Genomic DNA, 23,716 nt, shown 5'->3' with positions numbered 1-23,716 from the left:
TCACTCGTGGTAAGTCTTCAGGTGACTTCCAAACTTTCACAAACTCGGTCACTCGGCGATCCACAATTTCCTCTTGGATGCTCTAGACCATGACGCCTAACCGTCTAGAAGATGCACAGTCTTCAAAGGTAGAAAGCGTCGGATCCACGCAGGATCAATCTCTTCAATGATGCTCAATCACTTTGGGTTTGTAGGTGTTTGGGTTTGGGTTTTCCTCACTTGATGATTTTCGCTCAAAGTCCTCGAAGGATGGGATGCTCTCAAATGACAAGTGTCAGTTTCCCTTAGAGCAGCCAACCAGCTAATGGTTGTAGGGGGCGGCTATTTATAGCCTAGGGAGCAGCCCGACATGATAAGACATAAATGCCCTTCAATGATATGACCGTTAGGTGGGAAGATATTTTGCGACAGCTGGCGCGTAGCACAGCAACGTTCGGAAAATTGACTATCAAATTCCTCAGAGCTATCATGTTCCTCACTTGTAGGCAATCCGCACTGGCGAATTCCTAACTCCTCAGTCAGAACAAATTCCTTGGACACCAGAAGAACTTCGTCTCTGTCACTGAAGAAATTGACTGAACTGTATGAGATTTCCAATGGCTTCACTCGAAGGGATTGGTAGGTGTAGGATTTTGAGTTGAGCATCACTTGGAAACTTTTCCTTAGTATTTCCTCGACCCCCTTTAACAGTACGGTGTTTCCTATGACTCAAGAAAGAGAAAATGAAACTACGAAAACAAAAGTCTTCACGCTTCATGTTCCTCGAATGAATACCAAGTCTTCAAGGTCACACCAATTTCTTCACTTTCAAAGTCTTCAGAAAGTCTTCAGAAATCCAAAGTCTTCAGTCGAAGATATTCATTTTTAGGGGCCGACTTTCTCTGTAAATATCAAACTCCTCATAGACTTATAGACATGTGTACACTCACAAACACATTAGTCCCTTAACCTATAAGTCTTCAATACACCAAAATCACTAAGGGGCAGTAGATGCCCTTACAGTCCGGTGGCGGGAGGAGGAAGAAGCTAGGGTTTGATCTGGAATTTTGGGGGAGAGGGCCTATTTATAGATTCTGGGAGCTAGGAGAGGGCTATTGAGGTGCGGTTTTCGCCCATAGGATCGTGATCCAACGATGGAGAGCATGGAGGGGATTTTGATGGGCTATTGGGCTGTTGTGGAGGGGTGCTGGGCTGCAAAGAGAAAGGGGTCCGGCGGTTAACGCGGTTAACCGTTGGGGCATCAAACGACCTCCAAATGGAACGAAATTTGACAAGCGGTCTACCGGTGTTGTACCAAGACCACTCGATAGATCTCGGCCCATTCTGAGAACGATTTTATCCCGCTCATGAAACAAGATCTGGGAGGTGCGGCGGGTGCATGTGAGAGTGTGGTTGGGCTCAGAGCGGATAACGGAAAGAACTGGGAGACCCGGACGGATGCAAGTTTTGAAAAACATGCCTATGCAATGCACAAGATGACATGGAAAAAAGCAACACGCCAGCAAATGACATGGCAATGACGGCGAATAAATGGAGGACACCTGGCGCATCGGACTCGGGGTGTTACACCTAGCCCCCAACCAAACCTCATCCGGTGCTGGTATGTCAGGTCGCGATGCCTGGACAAGGCCAGAAGATGAGGGGCTCAAGAGACAGTGAGGGTTCCGCTTGAGGTCTTTCGCTCTCAAGGCCTTCTGCTGGGGTGGCCGTCTTTGGCTGACCCCCCAAGGTAGTCGTGCATAGAAAACTGCATATGGGAGGTTGCACAACAAGGGAACAGCGCACGCTCGCTTGCTCGCTCATGAGCGTTTCACGAGGAGATAAGACACCAAGGACCTTGGTGGGGTGGCGTGCACGGGAGCAGGCCCGCGAGCCAGAGCCCAGTCGCTTGGGTTCCTCAGCGCTGCTCGGACTGAGCCGAGCACAGGCACCGTGTCTATCCCCCGCTCGCGAAAGACTCAAGAGGGAGGTCGCGAGCGCGCGCGGCTTGGGAAGTAAAACCAGGCGAAACACATACCGAATGGAAAACCCAAGCTTTACTAAAACAAGATCACAAATCCATTACAAAGAAAAAAAGACGCGGTTGTCGTCTCCGGCATGGGCCAGCTTGAGGTTGGTGCAGCCCGTGGGTCGCCCTCTATTTGTTGTTCCGCCAGCGCAAAGCATGGGGCTTCTACCGGGATGTGGCTGTGATCGCGGTTCGATCGTTCTGCCAGCATGGAGCATGGGGCTTCCACAGGGTGTGGGTATGATCGCAGCTCGATCATTCCGCCAGCACGGAGCATGGGGCTTCCACCTAGGCGTGGGCAGGAGCTATCGCATGCCCGTGAGGCAAACGCAATGAGAGTCTCCGGGGCGTGTACAACCCCATTCTATTTGTATGCGTGAAGGTCACGGGTAGAACTTGCAGAGGTGTTCGATGTTCCGGGCGTTTGGCACAGGAACCCAGTCCTCTGTCTCCAAGCGGGCGGCGCCTGGCCTGGAGATGAGGACACCCTAAAAGGGCCTTCTCACATAGGCGAGAGCTTGTGGAGCCCCTCTCTGGGGAGGATCCACCGCAGGATGGGGTATCCGACCTCAATGGTGCGGGGGCGGATGTTGCGACTGTGGTAGCGGCGCAATGCCTGTTGGTACCTTGCAGCATGAAGGGCGGCCTAGCGACAGGCCTCCTCGAGGAGCAGCAGGTCAGCCTCCCACGAGCCATCCTGACATGCTTCATCAAATGCCAAGACTCGTGGGGAGCCATGTTTAAGCTCTGAGGGAAGGACCGCCTCAGCCTCGTAGACAAGGAAGAAGGGAGTCTTGCCAGTAGGCTTGGGCGCCATTGTGCGGATGGACCACAACACAGACTACAACTCATCCAGCTAGCCCTTGCCACAAGCTTTGAGCTACTTCTTGAAGCTCCTTGTCTTGCAGCCCTTGAGGACCTCAGCATTGGCGCGCTCAGCCTGGTCATTGCTTCACGGGTGCGCCACAGAGGCGTAGCGGATCTGTGTGCCGAGGTTGGCGCAATAGGACTTGAAGAGGCCACTCGTGAACTGGGAGCCATTGTCAGTGATAATGCGGTTGGGGACACCAAACCGGCTCATGAGGGCATTGATGAACTTGATGACCGAGCCTGCCGGGATGGTGTGCACGGGTTCGACCTCTGCCCACTTGGTGAACTTGTCGATGGCGTTGTAGAGGTAGGGGTAGACACCAGCCACACGAGGGAAGGGGCGTAGTATGTCCAGCCCCCAGACTGCAAAGGGCCATGAGAGCGGGATCATCTGGAGCCCATGCGCTGGCGGATCTGCTTGACGTGGAATTCGCAGGCTTTGCAGGATTGGACTAGCTCAGCAGCGTCGCGGAGTTCAGTAGGCCAATAGATGCCGCTTCAGAACAGCTTGCCGGCATGAGGAGTGATGCCCGCAATCTCCCCCGTGGATGTGGGCGAACAACTTGTGCCCTTGCTCTTATGCAATGCACCGCAACGAGAAGCCATTGGGGCGCCTGTGGTACAACTCGCCGTCTTGCAAACAGTAGGCGGTGACTTGCCGGACGACGCATGATACGTCTCCAACGTATCTATAATTTTTGATTGTTCCATGTTGTTCTATTATCAATCTTGGATGTTTTATAATCATTTTATAGTCATTTTATATCATTTTTTGGTACTAACCTATTGACATAGTACCAAGTGCCAGTTTTTGTTTTCTTCATGTTTTTACATCGCAGGAAATCAATACCAAACGGAGTCCAAACGCAGCGAAACTTTTTGGAGATTTTTTTGGACCAGAAGACAACCAATGGGCCAAAGAAACACCTGGGGGCTGCTCCGAGGGGAGAACAAGACACTAGGCCGCGCCTGGAGGCCCCCGGATCGCCTCTTTACTCTATAAATACCCCAATATTCCAGAAACCCTAGGGGAGTCGATGAAAATCAATTCCAGCCGCCGCAGAGTTCAGAACCACCGGATCCAATCTAGACACCATCACGGAGGGGTTCACCACTTCCATTGGTGCCTCTTCGATGACGCGTGAGTAGTTCTTTGTAGACCTTCGGGTCCGTAGTTAGTAGCTAGATGGCTTCCTCTCTCTCGCTGAATTCTCAATACAATGGTCTCTTGGAGATCCATATGATGTAACTCGTTTGCGGTGTGTTTGTTGGGATCGATGAACTTTGAGTTTATGATCAAATGGATCTTTTTATATCCATGAAAGTTATTTGAGTTTCTTTGATCTCTTATATGCATGATTTCTTATAGCCTCGTATTTCTTCTCCGATATTTGGGTTTTGTTTGGCCAACTTGATCTATTTATCTTGCAATGGGAAGAGGTGCTTTGTAGTGGGTTCGATCTTACGGTGCTTGATCCCAGTGACAGAAGGGGAACCGACACGTATCTATCGTTGCTACTAAGGATAAAACGATGTGGTCTATTGCTACATAAATAGATCTTGTCTACATCATGTCATCGTTCTTATTGCATTACTCTGTTTCTCCTGAACTTAATACACTAGATGCATGCTGGATAGCGGTCGATGTGTCGAGTAATAGTAGTAGATGCAGGCAGGAGTGGGTCTACTAATCTTGGACCTGATGCCTATATAATGATCATTGCCTGGATATTTTCATGATTATTTGAAGTTCAATCAATTGCCCAACAGTAATTTTTTTACCCACCGTTTGCTATTTTTCTCGAGAGAAGCCACTAGTGAAACCTACGGCCCCGGTCTCTTTCTCATATATTTGCCTTTGCGATCAACTTTTCCTTTGCTTTTATTTTTAGATCTATTAAACCAAAAATACAAAAATACCTTTGTGCAATTTATTATTATTTATTTTATTTGGCGTTTGATCTATCAATCTACTACAATTTATTCACGTTTATTTGCCTATCTTGGGGCGCCGCTACCAGAAAGGGATTGACAACCCCTTTTACATGTCGGGTTGCGAGTATTTGTTATTTGTGTGCAGGTGCTGTTTACTTTGTGTTGCTTGATTCTCCTTCTGGTTCAATAACCTTGGTTTCATCACTGAGGGAAATACCTACCGTCGCTGTGCTGCATCATCCCTTCCTCTTTGGGGAAATACCGACGTAGCTTCAAGCCGCATCAAAAGGAATTTCTGGCGCCGTTGCTGGGAAGGATCTTCAACATATACCAGGTTCCTAATCACAAATCTTATCTCCATGCAATTTACATTATTTGCCATTTGCCTCTCGTTTTCCTCTCCCCCACTTCACAAGAATATTGCCGTTCTATTCGCCCTCTTTTTCGTTCGTCGTTTTCTTGCCGGATCTGTTTTGAGTGCAATCTTGTTGCGTAGTCATCATGACTCAAGAGAACACCAAGTTATGTGATTTCTCAAATACCAACAACAATGATTTTATTGGCACTCCTATTGCTCCTCTCGCCACTAGTGCGGAGTCTTGTGATATTAATACTGCTTTGCTGAATCTTGTTATGAAAGATCAATTTTTCTGGTACTCCTAATGAGGATGTCGCGTCCCATCTTAATACCTTCATGGATATCCGATATGCAAAAGAAAAAAGATGTGGACAATGATGTTGTGAAGATGAAATTATTTCCGTTTTCTTTGCGTGATTCTGTAAAAAATTGGTTCTCTTCTTTGCCTCGCAATAGTATCGATTCTTGGAATAAGTGCAAAGATGCTTTTATCACTAAGTATTTTCCGCCCGCAAAAATTATTTCCCTTAGAACCCAGATCATGAATTTCAAGCAACTTGAACATGAGCATGTTGCACAATCTTGGGAAAGGATGAAAATGATGCTAAGGAATTGCCCAACTCATGGGTTAAATCTTTGGATGATCATACAAATTTTTTATGCGGGATTGAATTTTGTTTCTCGTAATCTTTTAGATTCCGCCGCGGACGGTACTTTTATGGAAATTACTTTGGGTGAAGCCACCAAATTGCTTGATAATATCATGGAAAAGTATTCACAATGGCATACCGAAAGAGCTCCAACTAGTAAAAAAGTTAATTCGTTTGGAGAAATTTCTTCTTTGAGTGAAAAAGTTGATGCTCTCATGAAATTGGTTGCTAGTAAAAGTGCTCCTATTGATTTCAATTATATGCCTTTGTCTACTTTGATTGAGCAAAATAGTGATGCCGTAGATGTGAATTTTATCTCGTGAAATGATTTCAATAACAATGCTGATAGAGGTAATTTTAATCCTAGGCCTTTTCCTAGAAATTCCTCTAATAATTATGGTAATTCCTATGGCAACCAATCTTATAATAATAATAGGAACACCTCTGATCTTGAGAATAATATTAAAGAATTTATCAACACGCAAAAAGTTTTCAACACTACCATAGAAGAAAAATTGAATATGATTGATGATTTGTCTAGAAGTGTTGATAGAATTTCTCATGATGTGAAAAATCAAGATGAAATTTTTTGTGCCTAAAGTTGAGGAATCAATTAAAGCTCTCTATGTTTCTATGGATGAAAGTAAGAAAAGAACCGCTATGCTTAGAGCTAGAAGAGAATTTTTAGAAAAAGTGTTTTCTAGTGATTGCTTTCATAAAAATGGTGAAGATCTTAAAATGATTGGTGTTTCTTCTATGGATTCCTTGTTTAGTAGAGTTAAGATTGATGAAAAAGGGACTGGAGAAGAGTCAACTTTAGCTAGAAGGCGTCCCGATAATTCGGAGGGTGAAAATCTTGTTGAGAAAATTGATAAAAGTGGGTTTGAAGAGGTCAAAACTTTAACTAGTGATGTGCCCACTCTTTTTTATTACAAAGACGTCAATTATGATAGTTGCTCTTTGATTGATTGTATTTCTTTGTTGCAATCCATGGTAAATTCGCCCCATGCTTATGAACAAAATAAAGCTTCTACTAAACATATTGTTGATGCTATGATGAAAGCTTTGGAAGAATAATTGGAATTAGAAGTTTCAATTCATAGAAAATTGCATGATGAATGGGAACCTACTATCAAAGTCAAGATTAAAAATTATGAGTGTTTTTCTTTGTGTGACTTGGGTGCTAGTGTTTCTACAATTCCGAAATATTTATGTGATGTGCTTGGTCTTGCCAATCTTGAAGAATGCTCTTTAAATTTGCACTTGGCGGATTCTACTATTAAAAAGCCTATGGGAAGAATTAATGATGTTCTTATTCTTGCAAATAGGAATTATGTGCCCATAGATTTTATTGTTCTTGATATTGATTGCAATTCATCTTGTCCTATTATTCTTGGTAGACCGTTTTTACGCACAATTGGTGCCATGATTGATATGAAAGAAGGCAATATTAAGTTCCAATTTCCACTAAGGAAGGGTATGGAACACTTCCCTAGAACAAGAATTAGGCCACCATATGAATCAATCATGGGGGCATCTTATGGATCTCGAAACAAAGATGACAAAATTTAGATCCTTGCCTTATGCCTAGCTAAGGGCGTAAAACTATAACGCTTGTTGGGAGGCAACCCAATGAATAAAATTTATTTTTACTTTTTGCTTTCTGTTCTTGAGTGTTAGCACAATTATGCTACTGTTATGATTGTGTTTTAATTAGTGTTTGTGCCAAGTAGAACCTTAGGATCTTCGTGAGTGATAGTTGTTTGATCTTGCTGGAAAAAACAGAAACTTTTGCATCCAGAGTTTGAATTTTTAAAAATCACAGAAGCGACGAAATACTCTGAATTGTTTACAGTAGATTGATATACAAATTTCTCAGCTTGTCCTATTGTTTCAGGGTTTTTGGAGTTACAGGAGTATTCGAACAATTCATATTGCTACAGACTGTTCTGTTTTTGACAGATTCTGTTTTCCTTGCGTTGTGTGCTTGTTTTGATGATTCTATGGTTTTCTTTGATGAGTTTTTGCCATAGAAAAGTTGAAATACAGTAGATATAATGAAAGAATAAAATATGAATAGGTTGCAACAGTACTTATAGTAGTGATTTACTTTCTTATACTAACAGATCTCACGAAGGTTTTGTTGAGTTTTGTGTGATTGAAGTTTTCAAGTTTTGGGTTATCTTACGATGGATGAAGGAATAAGGAGTAGGAAGAGCCTAAGCTTGGGCATGCCCCGGCATGCCAAGCTATTATCCAAAGAGAGCAAGAAACTAAGCTTGGGGATGCCCCGAGTGGCATCCCCTCTTTCTTCTAACGACCATCGGTATTTTACTCGAAGCTATATTTTTACTCGTCACATACTATGTGTTTTGCTTGGAGCGTCTTGTATGATATGAGTCTTTGCTTGTTTTATTTTGTGTTTTTAGTCTTGATTCCTTGCTGGACACACCTTTTTAAGAGAGCCAAAATTATGCCATGCCTTGTTAAAATTGCTCTCTATGCTTCACCTAAACTTTTATGAGCTATGGATTTGCTCTAGTGCTTCACTTATATCTTTTTGAGCACGCTGTGCTTTAGTATTTTTGAAGAAATGCTCTCTTGCTTCACTTAGATTTATTTGAGAGTTAGTAAAATTTTCAAGAAATTCTCTCTTGCTTCACTTAAATTAATTTGAGAGAAAGAAATATTATGCTCATGATCTTCACTTATATTTGTTTGAGCTTATCAAAAGCAACACATGAAAATTAGTTCCAAAGTGATAGATATCCAAGAAGGATATAATAAAAACTTTCATGAAGATCATTGGACAAAATAAATTTGACTCTTAGTAATAGTTTTGAGATATGATGATGTGATATGTGAGTCATGTTGATGAGTAATTATGCTTTAGTAAGAATATTGGTGTTAAGGTTTGTGATTCCCTATGAAAGCACGAAAGTCAATAGTCACGCAATGAAATTATATCCTACTTGTGGTGCATTATTCGGTGTTAATTATGCTTAATGCTCGCTTATGAGATTATTCATTTCTTGGTTGGTCACTTCTCAATCTTTTGCTAGCCTTCATTTTGCACTAAGTATGATCTCTACTTGTGCATCCAAAACCCTTTAAACCAGTTTTGCCACATGAGTCCAGTATATCTACCTATATGCGATATTCTTTTGTCATTCTAAGCAAATTTATTTGTGCCATCTCTAATTTTCAAAATAAACATCTCTTTTGTGTGTTCGTACCGCTCACGGAGCGGTGAGGGGTGGCTAATATTTTTCCATGCTAGATGTGCTATTCTCACGATGAGTGTTTATTCACTTGTCATTGCACGAGAGTAAGACAAAGGTATTAGGGATGCCCAGTCCCAAAATAAAAAATGAATTTACTTTATGTTGTCAAATAATAAATTCCTTGGAAAGTGTTGGTATGGAAGGCAACCATGGATACGGCTAGCCATAGAAAGTGAAAGTATGGTGGAAAAAGGAATAAACTTTATTTTCTGTTTGGGAACCGCCTATGATATATCTAGCATGGAAAGTGTTGGGAACTCTAAGTCGTTTTCGTTGGTGGGAAAGGCACACCTCCCAAAGTGTTTTTATCTCTAAGTTTTTCGCTTTGAGCTCTGTCACCTCTACAAATACCTACTTCCCTCCGTGAAGGGCCTTTGTTTTACTTTATGCAATTTTTATTTCCAATTTGAGTCTCCATCTTCTCTTATAAAAGCACCAACTAGGAGGCACTATGATCGTACTTGAGTATTGGGTGTAGTTAATATGTGACTGTGTTTCATGAATGGATCAATGATTGAGCATGATGGGCTAGGGATAACTTATTTTAGCATTGATATTTTTAAAGACATGGTTGCTTGTTGATATGCTTGAGTATTTAAGTTATCATGTCAAAACTAGACTGTTGCCTTGAATCACATAAAAGTCCAAATGTCCATGCTATAAAGAAAAGAATACGAGATGACATGTTAGGCAGCATTCCACATCAAAAATTCTGTTTTTATCATTTGCCTACTCGAGGACGAGCAGGAATTAAGCTTGGGGATGCTCATACATCTCCAACGTATCTATAATTTTTTATTGTTCCATGCTGTTATATTATCAATCTTGGATGTTTTATAATTATTTTATAGTCATTTTATATCATTTTTCCGTACTAACCTATTGACATAGTGCGAAGTGCCAATTGTTGTTTTCTGCATGTTTTTTACATCGCAGGAAATCAATACCAAACGGAGTCCAAACGCGGCGAAACTTTTTGGAAATTTTTTTGGACAAGAAGACAACCAATGGACCGAAGAAGCACCTAGGGGCTGCTCCGAGGGGAGCACAATCCACCAGGGCACGCCTGGAGGCCCAGGCGCGCCCTGGTGGGTTGTGCCCACCTCGGGTGCCCCGGACCGCCACTTTACTCTTTAAATACCCCAATATTCCAGACACCCTAGGGGAGTCGACGAAAATCAATTCTAGCCACCGCAGAGTCGAGAACCACCAGATCCAATCTAGACGCCATCACGGAGGGGTTCACCACTTCCATTGGTGCCTCTCCGATGACGCGTGAGTAGTTCTTTGTAGACCTTCGGGTCCGTAGTTAGTAGCTAGATGGCTTCCTCTCTCTCTTTTGATAATCAATACAATGGTCTCTTGGAGATCCATATGATGTAACTCTTTTTGCGTGTGTTTGTTGGGATCTAATGAACTTTGAGTTTATGATCAGATCTATCTTTTTATATCCATGTAAGTTATTTGAGTTTCTTTGATCTCTTATATGCATGATTGCTTATAGCCTCATATTTCTTCTCCGATATTTGGGTTTTGTTTTGCCAACTTGATCTATTTATCTTGCAATGGGAAAAGGTGCTTTGTAGTGGGTTCGATCTTACGGTGCTTGATCCCAGTGACAGAAGGGGAACCGACACGTATGTATCGTTGCTACTAAGGATAAAATGATGGGGTCTATTTCTACATAAATATATCTTGTCTACATCATATCATCGTTCTTATTGCATTACTCCGCTTCTCCATGAACTTAATACACTAGATTCATGTTGGATAGCGGTCGATGTGTGGAGTAATAGTAGTAGATGCAGGCAGGAGTCGGTCTACTAATCTTGGACGTGATGCCCATATAATGATCATTGCCTGGATATCGTCATGATTATTTGAAGTTCTATCAATTGCCCAACATTAATTTGTTTACGCACAGTTTGCTATTTTTCTCGAGAGAAGCCACTAGTGAAACCTACGGCCCCCGGGCCTCTTTCTCATATATTTGCCTTTGCGATCTACTTTTCCTTTGCTTTTATTTTCAGATCTATTAAACCAAAAATACCTTGCTGCAATTTATTCTTATCACGTCCGTTTGCCTATCTTGGGGTGCCGCTACCCGAAAGGGATTGACAACCCCTTTTAAACGTCGGGTTGCGGGTATTTGTTATTTGTGTGCGGGTGCTGTTTACGTTGTGTTGGTTGATTCTCCTACTGGTTCTATAACCTTGGTTTCATCACTGAGGGAAATACCTACCGTGTTGTGCTGCATCATCCCTTCCTCTTTGGGAAAATACCGACGTAGCTTCAAGCCGCATCAGCGCACTCCGCCTCCGCGTCCTCCGCAAGGAGGGTACCATGGAGCAGGTAAGCCTTGAACTCCGCCACCCAGCTGTCCACTTGAGGCTCCAGTGCCAGCATCGCGTGGGCTCCCGAGGCTGGGCTGCAGTCTGGCACACCCGTGGGCAGCACGGGAGGAACCTGAGCAGCGTCGTGCTGACGGCGGGTGGTGCGACTGATACCCTGAGGAGCTTTTCTTCGAAGATGCCTGGGATCTGGGGTTCGCCGCGGGAAACTCGCTTGGCGATGTCGTCGGCCTCCTTGTTGATGCCGCGCAGAATGTGTTGCAGCTCCAAGCCAAGGAAATGCTTCTTGAGTTTACGTACCTCCTCTAGGTAGGCCGCCTTGTGCTCGTCCTTGGGCTTGCAATTTTTGTTGGAGAAGTTGACGAGGAGCTGAGAATCGCCCATGATAGTGAGGCGCTTGATTCCCAGGGCAGCGGCGGCCTTGAGGCCAGCGATGAGGCCCTCATACTCTGCGATGTTGTTGGAGACTTTTTCGTCGTGCCTGAAGCAGAGCTGGATAGCGTAGTAGAGCCTGTCACTGGTTGGCAAGGTGAGCATGACTCTAGCCCCCGCGCCTTGCCTGGAAAAGGCGCCGTCAAAGTGCATGACCCGGCCACTTGGCGCCTCATCCCCGGGTAGGAGGGATTTGTTCTCACGGGGACCTTCCTCGTACGGCTCCGTCCATTCCACCACGAAGTCAGCAAGAGGCACACCCTTGTTGACCCTAGTGGTGGAGAACTCCAACTGGAAGGCATGTAGCTCGATGTTCCATTCGGCGACTCGGCCGATAGCGTTGGTGCTGCGCAGGACTCGCTCTAAGGGGTACGTAGAGATGACCTTAATGGGGTGGCCTTGGAAGTAGTGGCGCAGCTTCCTGGAGGTGACGAGAAGCGCGAGGAGGAGCTTCTGCTGCATGGGGTAGCGCTCGTGCGCATCCCTCAGCACCTTGCTGACGAAGTACACGGGGTGCTCAATGAGGCGCAAGGTCGCGGTGATAGCTTGGTCCAAGGGCGGCTCGCGAGGCTTGGGTGACTCATGAGACTCGCGAGGCCCGCAGGGCCTGGGGTGCTCGCGTGGCTCGGGGTGCTGAGAGGGCTCACGAGGCTCAGAAGGTTTCTCCTTAGTGGCGACGCGTTCCTCCCGTACCGCGACGAGCGCCGCACTGGCCGTCTGGGGGTGGCCGCCAAGTAAAGGAGCAAGGGCTCGCGAGGGTGCAGCGCAACCATGATAGGCGGGCTCGTGAGATACCTCTTGAGGTCTTCAAAGGTTGCATTAGCCTTAGGGGTCCACTTGAAGGGGCCGGACCTCTTCATGAGCTTGAAGAACGGCAAAGCTCGCTCGCTGAACTTGGAGAAGCGCCCGAGGGAGACCAGACACCCCGTCGTTGCATTTTTTTAGAGTCCGGGGTGGCGCATCTTCTCAATGGCCTTGATTTCTTCTGGATTGGCTTCGATCCCAGTGGGAGATGAGGAAGCCGAGGAGCTTGCTATAGGGGACTCCAAAGATGACTTGTCGAGGTCGAGCTTTAGGTTGACCTTACGTGGGTTGGCGAATCTTTCCTCTAGATCATCGATGATCGTCCTCGCCTCACGCGTTTTGACCATGATGTCGTCGACGTAGGCCTCCGCGTTCCTTCCCAGCTGAGGCCCCAGAGTGATGCGCATCAGCCACTGGAAGGTGGCGCCGGCACTCCTCAAGCCAAAGGGCATACAAGTGTAGCAGAATACACCGCAAGGGGACATGAAGGCCGTCCTCTCTACGTCTTTCACCACCATCTTGATCATCTGGTAGCCTAAGAAAGCACCCAGGAAGCATAGGAGGTCGCACTCGGCTATGGAGTCTGCAATCTTGTTGATGCGCGGCAGCGAAAAGGGGACCTGGGGGCAGGCCTTATTGAGGCTTGTGAAGTCGATGCACATACGCTCCTTTCCGCCCTTCTTCGGGATGATGACTGGGTTGGCAAGCCACTTAGCATGGCGCACAACTCGGATGACCCTAGCATCTTGTAACTTGTGCACCTCTTGGATAATGAATTCTTGCTTCTCTGGTGCCTGGCGCCGCACTTTTTGTTTGATGGGGCGGGCGTCGGAACAGACCGCCAAGTGGTGCTCGATTACCTCCCTCGGGACCCCGGACAAATCAGATGCCTTCCAAGCGAACACGTCTGAGTTTGCACGAAGGAAGGCAACATGTGCACTTTCTTGTTCGGGGGGGGGGGGGGCTCGATGGTGAAGGTAGGGCCGCGGTCGCTACCATCGACCGACACCGTCTTTGTTTCAGCTCGGTCCTGGGAGAAAACTGCTTCTTCATCACAGGTGAGGCCTCACGAGGCTCGGACGCACCCTCGGTACCCGAGTGTGCGGCCCTTGCATCCTTGTAGGCACGCCTGAGGGCACAAACCGTGTCCTTCTCATCGCTGACGATGATGATAACGCCGCTGTAGTCGGGCATCTTGATAACAATGTAGCCGCGTGGGTCACCGCCATGAACTTGGTGAGCGTAGGATAACCCAGGACGTTGTTGTACGGTAGGCCAATGTGCGCCACATCGAAGTCAATGAGATCGGTGTGGTAGTTCTCACGGGTGTAGAAGGTGACTGGGAGGCACACCCGCCCCAAAGGGATGGTACACCCATCAGTCACCACCGAGAAGGGCCTGGTCAGCATCAGCTGATCATAGGTCACTTGAAGCGTCTCAAAGGTCTCGATGGAGATAACGTTGAGGCTGGCGGCTCCATCGATGAGGATCTTGGTGACCACAAATCCACAACGTTGTCGATGGTGGGGGTGCACAACATGGGAAGCACTCCTGTTGCGGTCGTGGATCTGGGGTGGTCTTCGGAGTCGAAGGTGATGTTGCACTGCGGTCACTCGGGGTGCGCGTGTCGGGGATATACCCCACGGCATAAATGGAACTGATGTATCACCCGGCCGGACCGACTCACTGGTGACCCGGCCGGACTGGGCGACTCACTGGTGACCCTGCCGGACTTGGCGACTCACTGGTGACCCGACCGGACTTGGCAACTCACTGGTGACCCGGCAGGCGGGTCAGATGAACAACAAGACCCGACGGCCCAGAAGGCGGCTCATGGGAAGGCCGATTCATGTTATGATGGGCCGGCTTAGAGGAAAGACATAAGGAATATTTCCCTTACAAGGGAAGGAAGACTAGGATTCCACTTGTAATAGAATAGTCCTAATTCTACTAGGACTCCACATGTAACCCGCCCCTTCAACTTATACAAGGAGGGGCAGGGCACCCCAAGAGTGACAAGTTTTAGACAGACAGACAGACAAGTCTTAGACAAGATCAAAATAGATGCTCTCGAGATAGAGCAGCGAAACATCGCCCTTGTAACCAAGATCGTCATCATCATCAATATTAACCAAGTAGGATGTAGGCTTTTACCTTCACCATGAGGGGCCGAACCTGGGTAAAATCTCGCGTCTCTCGTCCCGCTCAACCCCTTTCAAGCTACCACTTAGATGTGTTGGCCTTATGACTAAGTCGTCACACTAGGACATCTGCCGTGACAAAACCACGACAGTTGGCGCCCACCATGAGGCTCGCAGACGGTAGTGTTGAGTTCTTGGAGGACGCACTCTCGAGAAGCTCGCGATTTGGTAGATAAAGAAGAGCCGACACGAAGGATCTACATCGCTATCGAGATCATGAGTCGGTTGAAAAAGTTTGGTATTACCAGCCCCGCGAGGATACTGTTACCCGGGCTAGAAAAGAAACTGTCGGGCTCATTCGCGGTGGGGCAGACGACGTGATTGACCCAAGACAAATCAAATTTCCATGACTGGTGATGCAAGAAAAGAAAAACTGGGCAGCAGTACCAGAAAGACGTATGTATCTGCGATCTGGAAATCAACTCATGGTGGAGAGATCAAACATCAGTCAAAACTACAGTTATCGCAGTCTGTATACCGAGGCAAAAGCATCACCATGTGCAGTACTGCAAGCCCCTATGATGCTCAAGTGGACAACTCGGTCAACGTCATGTCTGACCAAAGGTGTAGCACTTTTAAAAAAATGTGTCAAGATGAATACTACTCCATCCGTTCCTAAATATGTGCTTCCTCTATTCCCGTGCTTCAACTTTGACCATAAATTTAACTAACGAGACCGACTACGGCGGGAGAAAAAGTTATACCAGTGAATTCGTATTTAAAAGAAGTTTTCAATTATATAATTTTTTTTCTCCCGTCGCAGTCGGTCTCATTGGTTAAATTTATGGTCAAAGTTGGACCTCGGAAAGCGCGGGCGCACTATATTTTGGAATGGAGGGAGTATGTTAAAGCAAGGAGTCGATTTCTAGTGTGAGGCGTGCTGATCATATCATGCAAGGAATACTTATCCAACAAAAAAAACCAAATGATAACCCTCACACGTGTGGCACGAAGCAACATGGACCAAACAACTCCATTATCATTTATTTTGCCACGTCAAAACAGATGACATCAGCGGGAATCCTTTTGGTTTTTGGCTGAATTTTTTTTTATCCCCTAATAAAAAATCTAATTAAAAATCCGTTTTTCACAATTAAATCCGTCTCAACGAGATCTTCAAAACTAGATCCCATGTTGATATATTCGACGAATTTTTTTGGCCAACAGTTGCCATGATGTTTACACTGTAGTTGCCATGATGTTTACACTAAAGTTGCCATGTGACAATTTTAGTTTATAAATCATGTCAATTTTAGTATTTTGACTGCTTTCACGATGGAAATTATTTTTTGTATGAACAATGGCAACTTTAAGTGCATGTATCATGGCAATTTTAGTTTATGGTTCATGGCAAGTCTAGTTTCTTCATTCCCGTTTTATAATATGTCAAAATTTACTTTTAAAGGTAGAAAAAATAGCTGAAACATATCATGACAACTTCAGTGTAAACACCATGGCAATTCATGTGCAATAGACATGGCAACTTTTAACCCCCAAAGAAATGTCGTCGAAACATATTGATATGAGATCTAGTTTTAAAGATCTCGTCGTGATATATTTAATGGTGAAAACGGATCTTCAATCGGATTTTTCATTTAAGAGATAAAACATTTTAAAAACTGGAAATCCAAAAAAAAATCTCACATGCATGCATGCGGTGACGAAATCTGTGTGTTATAGGGCATGCGGGTGGGTGTTGCTCCCACCACACGTGTGGGCGTTATCAGCGTCCAAAAACAAGAAGAAGAGTGAGTCGGATCTGGATGAAGAAAAAGAAAGGACGCTGATAAAGCCCACACATGTGGTGGGAGTAACACCCACCCACACGCCCTACAACACACAGATTGTGCCACGTCACCGCATACATGCATGTGAAAATCTTTTTGCATTTCCTATTTTTAAAATATTTTATTTCTTAAATGAAAAATCCGATTTAAGATCCGTTTTCATCATTAAATCCAGAGATCTTCGAAACTAGATATAATATCAATATGTTTCGACGACATTTTTTGGTGGGTTGAAAGTTGCCATGTCTATTGCACATGAATTGCCATGGCGTTTACACTGAGGTTGCCATGATATATTTCAACTATTGTTTCTTCTATCTTTAAAAGTAATTTTTACATATTATAAAACGGGAAATTAAGAAACTAGACTTGCCATTAACCTTAAACTAAAATTGCCATGACACATGCACTTAAAATTGCCATGCTTCATACAAAAAATAATTTTCATGGTCAAAGTACTGGAATTTCTATGGTCAAAATACTAAAATTGCCATGATCTATAAACTGAAATTGCCACATGGTAACTTTAGTGTAAACACTATGGCAACTTTAGTGTAAAGATCATGATAATTTTTAGCCAATTTTTTTTCGTCGAAACATATCAACATGGGATCTAATTTTGAAGATCACGTGGAGACGGATTTAATGGTGAAAACGGATTTTAATTGGCTTTTTTAATTAGGAGATAAAACATTTTAAAGCCGAAACCAAAAGAATCCGTCATTTGTTTTAACGTGACAAAATGAATGATAAAGGAGGCGTTTGGGCAAAAGTGCTATTCTGAGCTCGAGCTCAAATGCACTGCATATCTCAGTCCTCCGTTGGCCTCAAGATTCACAACGACCCATGTATACTCTTCTGTATTGTGAATAGTATATCCATCCTAGCTCTACGTTAGGTCCAACCTATCAACCGCATTCAATGCCACGGGCGCGTCCCAGGATAACCGGCTCAGCCGACCGTGCAAGTTATGGGCCACGGCTCAGGCCTGGTCCCACTAATGGCAGACGTCCACATCCATCCTCTTCCTGATCTTCTCTGCCGTCTGCGGGGCGTCGGTCAGAGTCCGTGATCACTAATCGCATGATTAGCGGCTACCCTCGTCCACCACTGAGCTGTCCACGATGCCTGCAATGCTAATGCTGACTCTTAACACCCTGCTGCTGCTACGTATATAATAACATGCATGCATCATCAACAAAAAATTCAAGGACAAAGGGATATGGATGAATTTTCTCAGCAAGGAACATCATTTCGTTTGTCAAACAAACCCAAAAGTAGAAATTGCAGCCTTAAAGTTGGCAGCATCAACCTCAACAGTTAACTGTTTACACCCACTGAAACACACTAATACACTATCTTCGCTAGGTCCGGTTAATGTCCTTCTATCTTCTTCAGTTACTTCATACTTGTTGTGTCCACACTGGTAGTCTTTCTAATGCCAGGGAAGACCAGCTGCTTCCCTTGAACTGCTCAGACCACGGGGCAAAAATTATAGTACTCGAGAACATGCTCCCCATCAAGAAAACAGAGGAAACAAAACACACATAAATCACATTTGAAAGAATCAGGGCAGAACAAATCTTAAGATGCCTCTGGTATTTGCAATACACTTGGACCAGAAAAGATTCCTTCATCAACTGGAACATCTTTCACTTAAGTTCAGCAGTATTTCCTACTAGTGCATATAATAAGAGATTAACTAACAACATTATTCATCGGTAGTAACAGCACCCCATTCAGTGCAAGTTCATCTATCAATAATAACTTGGGAGCTGGAACCCAATCTTAGTCACATACTTATGCACATATACACTGGTCATCCATCATTTCTCACTGATTCCACCTACTAACCCAATAGAACGTAGGCAATCAGTCATCACTACTTGGAATGAACTGGGCACATCACAATGGATCAGAAGGCAATACAAATGAAGATACTTCATATTTAACTCACTCAGATGTGCAATCTCAGGAAAAAGTGAGTAGTAAATCCCACAGCTAAATATATAGATCACATTAAGCATGGGTGGAAGAGAGGATCAAACCTGTACCTGCACCTCCTTTCTCGCCGGATTCTTGTCCTCCTCACCCTCCCACGCAGGATTCTTTTCCTCCTCTGCTGCATTCTTGTGCTCATCCACCGCAACACATGGCATCTTGATCCACGGGTGGCTGCGAGAAGGTAGTAGGGGCGGAGACAGACAGTGCACACGGGGACGAGCGGGAAACAGGGGTGGCGCCAGCAGGGATGAGCGAGACGCCGACCTAGCTGTGGGGAACGGCGGAAGCTTGCCCTACCAGCCGCCAATCTATTCACTTATATGTGCTCTCTCCTCGCAGGCTAGGCAGGCCTAGCACATCAGGCAGGATAAGTCTGTCCAACCCACTTAAATCCTGTGGCTCTTCCACGAGTCTGTTTACCTTTTTTGCAGCGTGGACAAAGTGGGCTTGCGGATGTCTGCGTCTGCCTGCATCTTGATGCTCTTCTCCTCTCCAACCGCACCGCAAGAAACTAGATCGGCGGCCATGACTTCCTCAGCTTCTTCCTTGCACATAACTTCCTTGCACGTCTGTGCGGAGCAACAACTACAATTGCAGAACATTAATATAAACTATCTAATAGAAAAGAATTCCTTACAAAAACATGATCGTTAACGACATCATGGAGGCCCGTACCATCTCCACTGCTTGCTGGATTTCTTGACATGGCTATCCGTGGCTCTTCCGCCCTAATTGACCTCGCCGACAGAATGTCATTTGCCACCGATGTATCAAAACCATCTTTTATTGCTACCAGGAAGATGTATGAGCTCATCGTCATGCCTGCTTGATGTGTTCCATCATCGCTAGAACTGTCTTCGCTCTCAGAGGAATCTGATAGGCATATGGTCTCCACAATGTTGGAGAACCACACCTTCTGCTTCCTCTTTGATCCTCTGTTCCACTTCTTCTTCCCTTTCCGTCTCCATAGCCCCTTTAGGGAACTCATGTTCCTTATCGGGGATGCACCACTAATGTACGCCTGTCCTGCAAAGCAGAGTTGTTTTGTAGTAAATATTCAAACTGCAATCCAAAAACACATTTTAAAAGTTTTGTTGCATGTTCCAACTATTTTTCGGTGCGCCTAACCTCCGATATTTGCCTGCCAGTGATGGCAACTCTCATCGGCTTTTTCATTAACCGGAACAGTTGCAACCACAGTTGACAGAGCAGCTAAATCAGTGTCAGCATATTTCACACTTGTGCTAGTGTTTTTACTTGAAAAATTATAACCCTATGGCATGACACACTCAATCTCTAATCTACCTTGTTTGCTAACATACCTCTATGGCCACCCTCTGTGGGGCTTGTTTCTTGACCTGCAGGCTCAACCTCCTGAGCAAGTTTTATGTTGCTAATGCATTGGCGATCTGAGCTTCGGTACCTGTAGCAAAACATAAAAGGCTTAGTTGCTTTGTGTCCAACACATGACCACAATGTATCACATCACCTCATTTGACTTCCAGCCACATTTACCATTTTGATCATACATTTTTTGACACATGATTGCAACCTCACGGCCTTGTTCTTCTTGCAGATCAACATTTTTATCATACATTTCTTGATACATCTTCACGACTTCTGCATCTTTCTACTCTTGCTCCCTTAGCCTTCTGTTTGTCTCAATAAGATTACCATGCTTAGGATCATTAGACCATTCTTTTGAATCAACGTCATCATTGCTTTCTTCCAAATCAACTTCATCTTTGATTTCATCGTCGGAGATGTCAATAACCCCTTGAACCAAACCCGTCTGCACATTCAGTGTCGGTGCGCGGGTTGCTCTCTCCATCTCATCTGCAAAAACATACGCACACAATTATCAGTTACTTTTACATGTAGTAATCAGTAAATATTTTTAAATCAAACATTTTTGCTATTCTCACATTCCGCATCAAGCTCTGCTCCAAGTTGCCGAGCAAGCTGATGATGCCTGAAAAGTATGAACATGCATTGCGTTGATCTCCAGAACAGCATCCAGTAAACTAGCATCACCTAGCGGAATGTTGTTCCTTACCGAGCATCCACAGAAAATTTCCTGCATACACTTCCTCCTCTCATCATTGAGCTGGATTTTACCATACCTAATCCCAAGCCCCTTCTCCCAAGGATACAAGTTGTAGAAATCATATGCTTCACCCAGCGAGTCAAAAGTAGTACCCAGCGCTGGAGAGATAACATTTTCAGTCGGGTTTTCTATGAACACCTTTACTGCCTTCTCAAATGCACTAACGCGATTTTGGGAAAGCGGTCCTGCTAGGAGCGGCAACACAAATTCTCAGCCTGAAAGGGATTTCAAATGTTTCTGTCAACCAATTTGATTCACTGCCCATCAAATTACAGTTATAACTACATATCTGCTAGATTATATTAATCGTTCAAAACATCAAGCTTTAACACTAATTCATATCAGACCATGTATTAAAGACACCAACAATTTCAATCAATATCGCATCACTATACACCGCCAAAAAATAAGTTGTTGAAATTCTTCATGGCACATCTTCTCAATTTAAATTCAATTCCTCGCACCTCTTATTCCATCCAGGAGCCTGGGGATTCATCTTCCATGTCGACAACTCAGAAGTCGGAGGCGAACCTTCTACCTGCTGCAGCTTGAGCCGCCCTGCAAATTCGACCATCTTTGCTCCTTGCCAGTCCAGATGCGCCTCAGATCAACCCTTCATCGCTCACACTCGTGCCCTCCGGCGGCGCCACCTCTACCAACGTCCGCCTGGTACCATCCGCCAGTGTATCTCCCGGGACCAACTCTCCCCGAGCTTTTCAATCAGAGTCGATCTGTGTTAGATAAAGCGAATAGACCTCAGCCACCTGAGCTCCAGCCTTCAAATCGCAAGCTAGGGTGAAAAAAAAACAAATTGCTTGGTCGACATACCTCTGCATGAGGAACTCCATTGCGCGTCCGTCACCTGTTCTCACACTCCCTCAGCCTCTCCCTTGCGAGTTATCGCATTGGGGAAGAAGACTCTCGACATCCATTCGAGGCTGACTCGCTCTGACAGGAGCGACTTATCCGAGCCATAGATCAGACTGAAATACGCGAACCTGGGCCACGGCTCAGCCCGTTAGTGCAAGACGGCCGTCCAGAAACCACTATGCCTATGCCCCAAACCTGGCCCACAAACAAGGCCTGACACGTATATATTCCATAACACGGTACACATTTACCAGCGTTTCTAAACTCTCCGTATAAAGGCTTGGCCCAGATATCCCAAGCATATGTGCTCGGGACCAGTTACTCCACGGCCATATTTCTTCATGCCGCATGTGGGCGTTATCATTTGCGGAAAAAAGGGAAGGCTACGACGGGAAGTGGATGAGGCCACGGACTCGGCCTCCGCCTGGGTCTTCTCCTTCGAGCCACCGGCTGTGGCCGAGCCACCACCACGTCGCTGCCTTTGCCTGCGAGCCGCCCTCGCCAGAGCAGCCTCGAGCCCCGCTCCGGCCCAAGCGCTTCCACTCCGGCCCGTGCCCATCCGCAATAACACGCCTCTGTCCACGGCCGCGCCGCGCCCAGCCGCCTCCACGTGCTCCGCTGCACCGCGCCTCGAGCTGGACAACCACTTCCTTCCGCGCTGGCATGCGCCTCGGTCACCTTCGCCGTGGCTTCACCGCATCGCTCACCGTCGGGGGGCCTCCAAGCCACCTCTAGTGCCAAAGCGCCCCTGCCGCGAGCCGCCCGCTACCACTTCGACCTCGCCTCGCCACGGCGGCTCTCTACGCGGCTTCAAGTCGCCGCCGCCTTGACCCTGCTGCGAGCAGCAGCCGGCGCCGCCGTGGCTCACCCCATCATGGCCTGCCTGGCACGCCTCTGCCGACGCAGCGTCACCTCCGCGACGAGTCGGCCCGCGGGCCTGCCTCTCCCTCGAGCCCCCGGCCTCGACCCGCCTCTGCCACCGCGCCGCCTCGAGTCGCCCGACCTCGTCGCCGCCCTTGCCGTGGCCGGCCTCGAGCCGCCTTGCCTCAAGTCGCCTTCCCGCGACGAGTTGCGGTCGCCGTGTTTCAGCCGACTCTGACCGCGGCCGCGCGCTTCCGCGGTTGCAACCTCGTCTCCAGCTACCGAGCCTCACCTCAGCCGGCCTTCCACCTACTGCTGAGCCGCCGTCTTCGAGCCAGACGCACCTCCGCCTCCGCAGTGCCCCCGCCTCACTCCGCTTCCGCCGTAAGCTGCCCTGCCTCTCCTCGCCTCTGCCTTTGCGGCCACAGCGTGCGACTACGAGCTGCACTACGCGCCCGTGCCGAGCACCAAGTGGCGGCTCGCGTTTTGGAGGTGCCAAAGAAGAACCACCCACTGATGCTGTTGTCCGGAGTAGACACTAATGCGAACTTGTCCCTGATGCCTCATTAACTCGTAGTCTTGAGGAGGTTGCAGATAAATCGATTCTTGGGAAAGGTCAACAAATGGTTTCCCCTCGGTTTTTTGGCTGGCAAGAACGCCTCTCCGCTGTCCGGAGTAGAGCTGATTATTAGCTATGATTTGGATTTTAACCATTACCTGGAGAAGGATGTGCCATGTCGCTGCTGTCTCAAAGTCAAGGAACAAACAGTTCGAACGGTGCATACAGGAATCAGCCAAAGCTAAGACGAGTATTGGTGTACAAAGAAGTACTGTACTATTTGAGCATGCCCTCCAAAACTTGATGTGGATGCATGGGTGGATGTGAAGGCCATTAAAACTGCATGAGCAATTTTGCTTCGATCGCTACGTCTGACGAAAAACCAGGTGCTGCCAACACTGATATTTTTTATCCGTACATGTTATATACATGATGATCTGGGCTGCACGCCAACGCACCAGAAGCACTTGCGTCCGTTCATGCCGTGTTACCCGATGGACAATCACGCAAGCCGCTGCCCATGCGGCCCGGTCTACATCGACTCATCGGGGCTGCGCCTGCTCGCTGTCCAACGGATGTGCGCAAGCCGCCGTCCCTGCGGCTCGGTCTACATCAGTTCGCCAGACTGAGCCCAT

General features: G+C 46.3%; 1 long non-coding RNA gene across 3 annotated transcripts; it reads right to left on the bottom strand.

The window, feature by feature from the left end:
• Window positions 1-17,884: 17,884 nt before the first annotated feature.
• LOC123165934 (uncharacterized) lies at window positions 17,885-22,978 on the bottom strand. 3 transcript variants are annotated; one of them, XR_006483290.1, is made up of 8 exons: window positions 21,620-22,977; window positions 21,256-21,522; window positions 20,610-21,006; window positions 20,200-20,520; window positions 20,007-20,107; window positions 19,360-19,710; window positions 18,735-19,269; window positions 17,885-18,149 (listed from the first exon to the last, which is right to left on the bottom strand). It is a non-coding gene; the product is annotated as an uncharacterized lncRNA (long non-coding RNA). The 3 variants fall into 3 exon arrangements; XR_006483291.1 differs by lacking the exon at window positions 17,885-18,149 and having other exon boundaries at window positions 18,652-19,269; window positions 19,360-19,705; window positions 20,610-20,656; window positions 20,741-21,006; window positions 21,620-22,978; XR_006483289.1 differs by lacking the exon at window positions 17,885-18,149 and having other exon boundaries at window positions 18,652-19,269; window positions 20,610-20,656; window positions 20,741-21,006; window positions 21,620-22,975.
• Window positions 22,979-23,716: the final 738 nt, after the last annotated feature.

Source organism: Triticum aestivum, chromosome 7D (assembly GCF_018294505.1).
Source record: "Triticum aestivum cultivar Chinese Spring chromosome 7D, IWGSC CS RefSeq v2.1, whole genome shotgun sequence".
Classification (NCBI taxonomy): domain Eukaryota; kingdom Viridiplantae; phylum Streptophyta; class Magnoliopsida; order Poales; family Poaceae; genus Triticum; species Triticum aestivum.
Note: the sequence above shows the minus strand (reverse complement) of the source record. Positions and strands in the feature narration are given on the sequence as shown.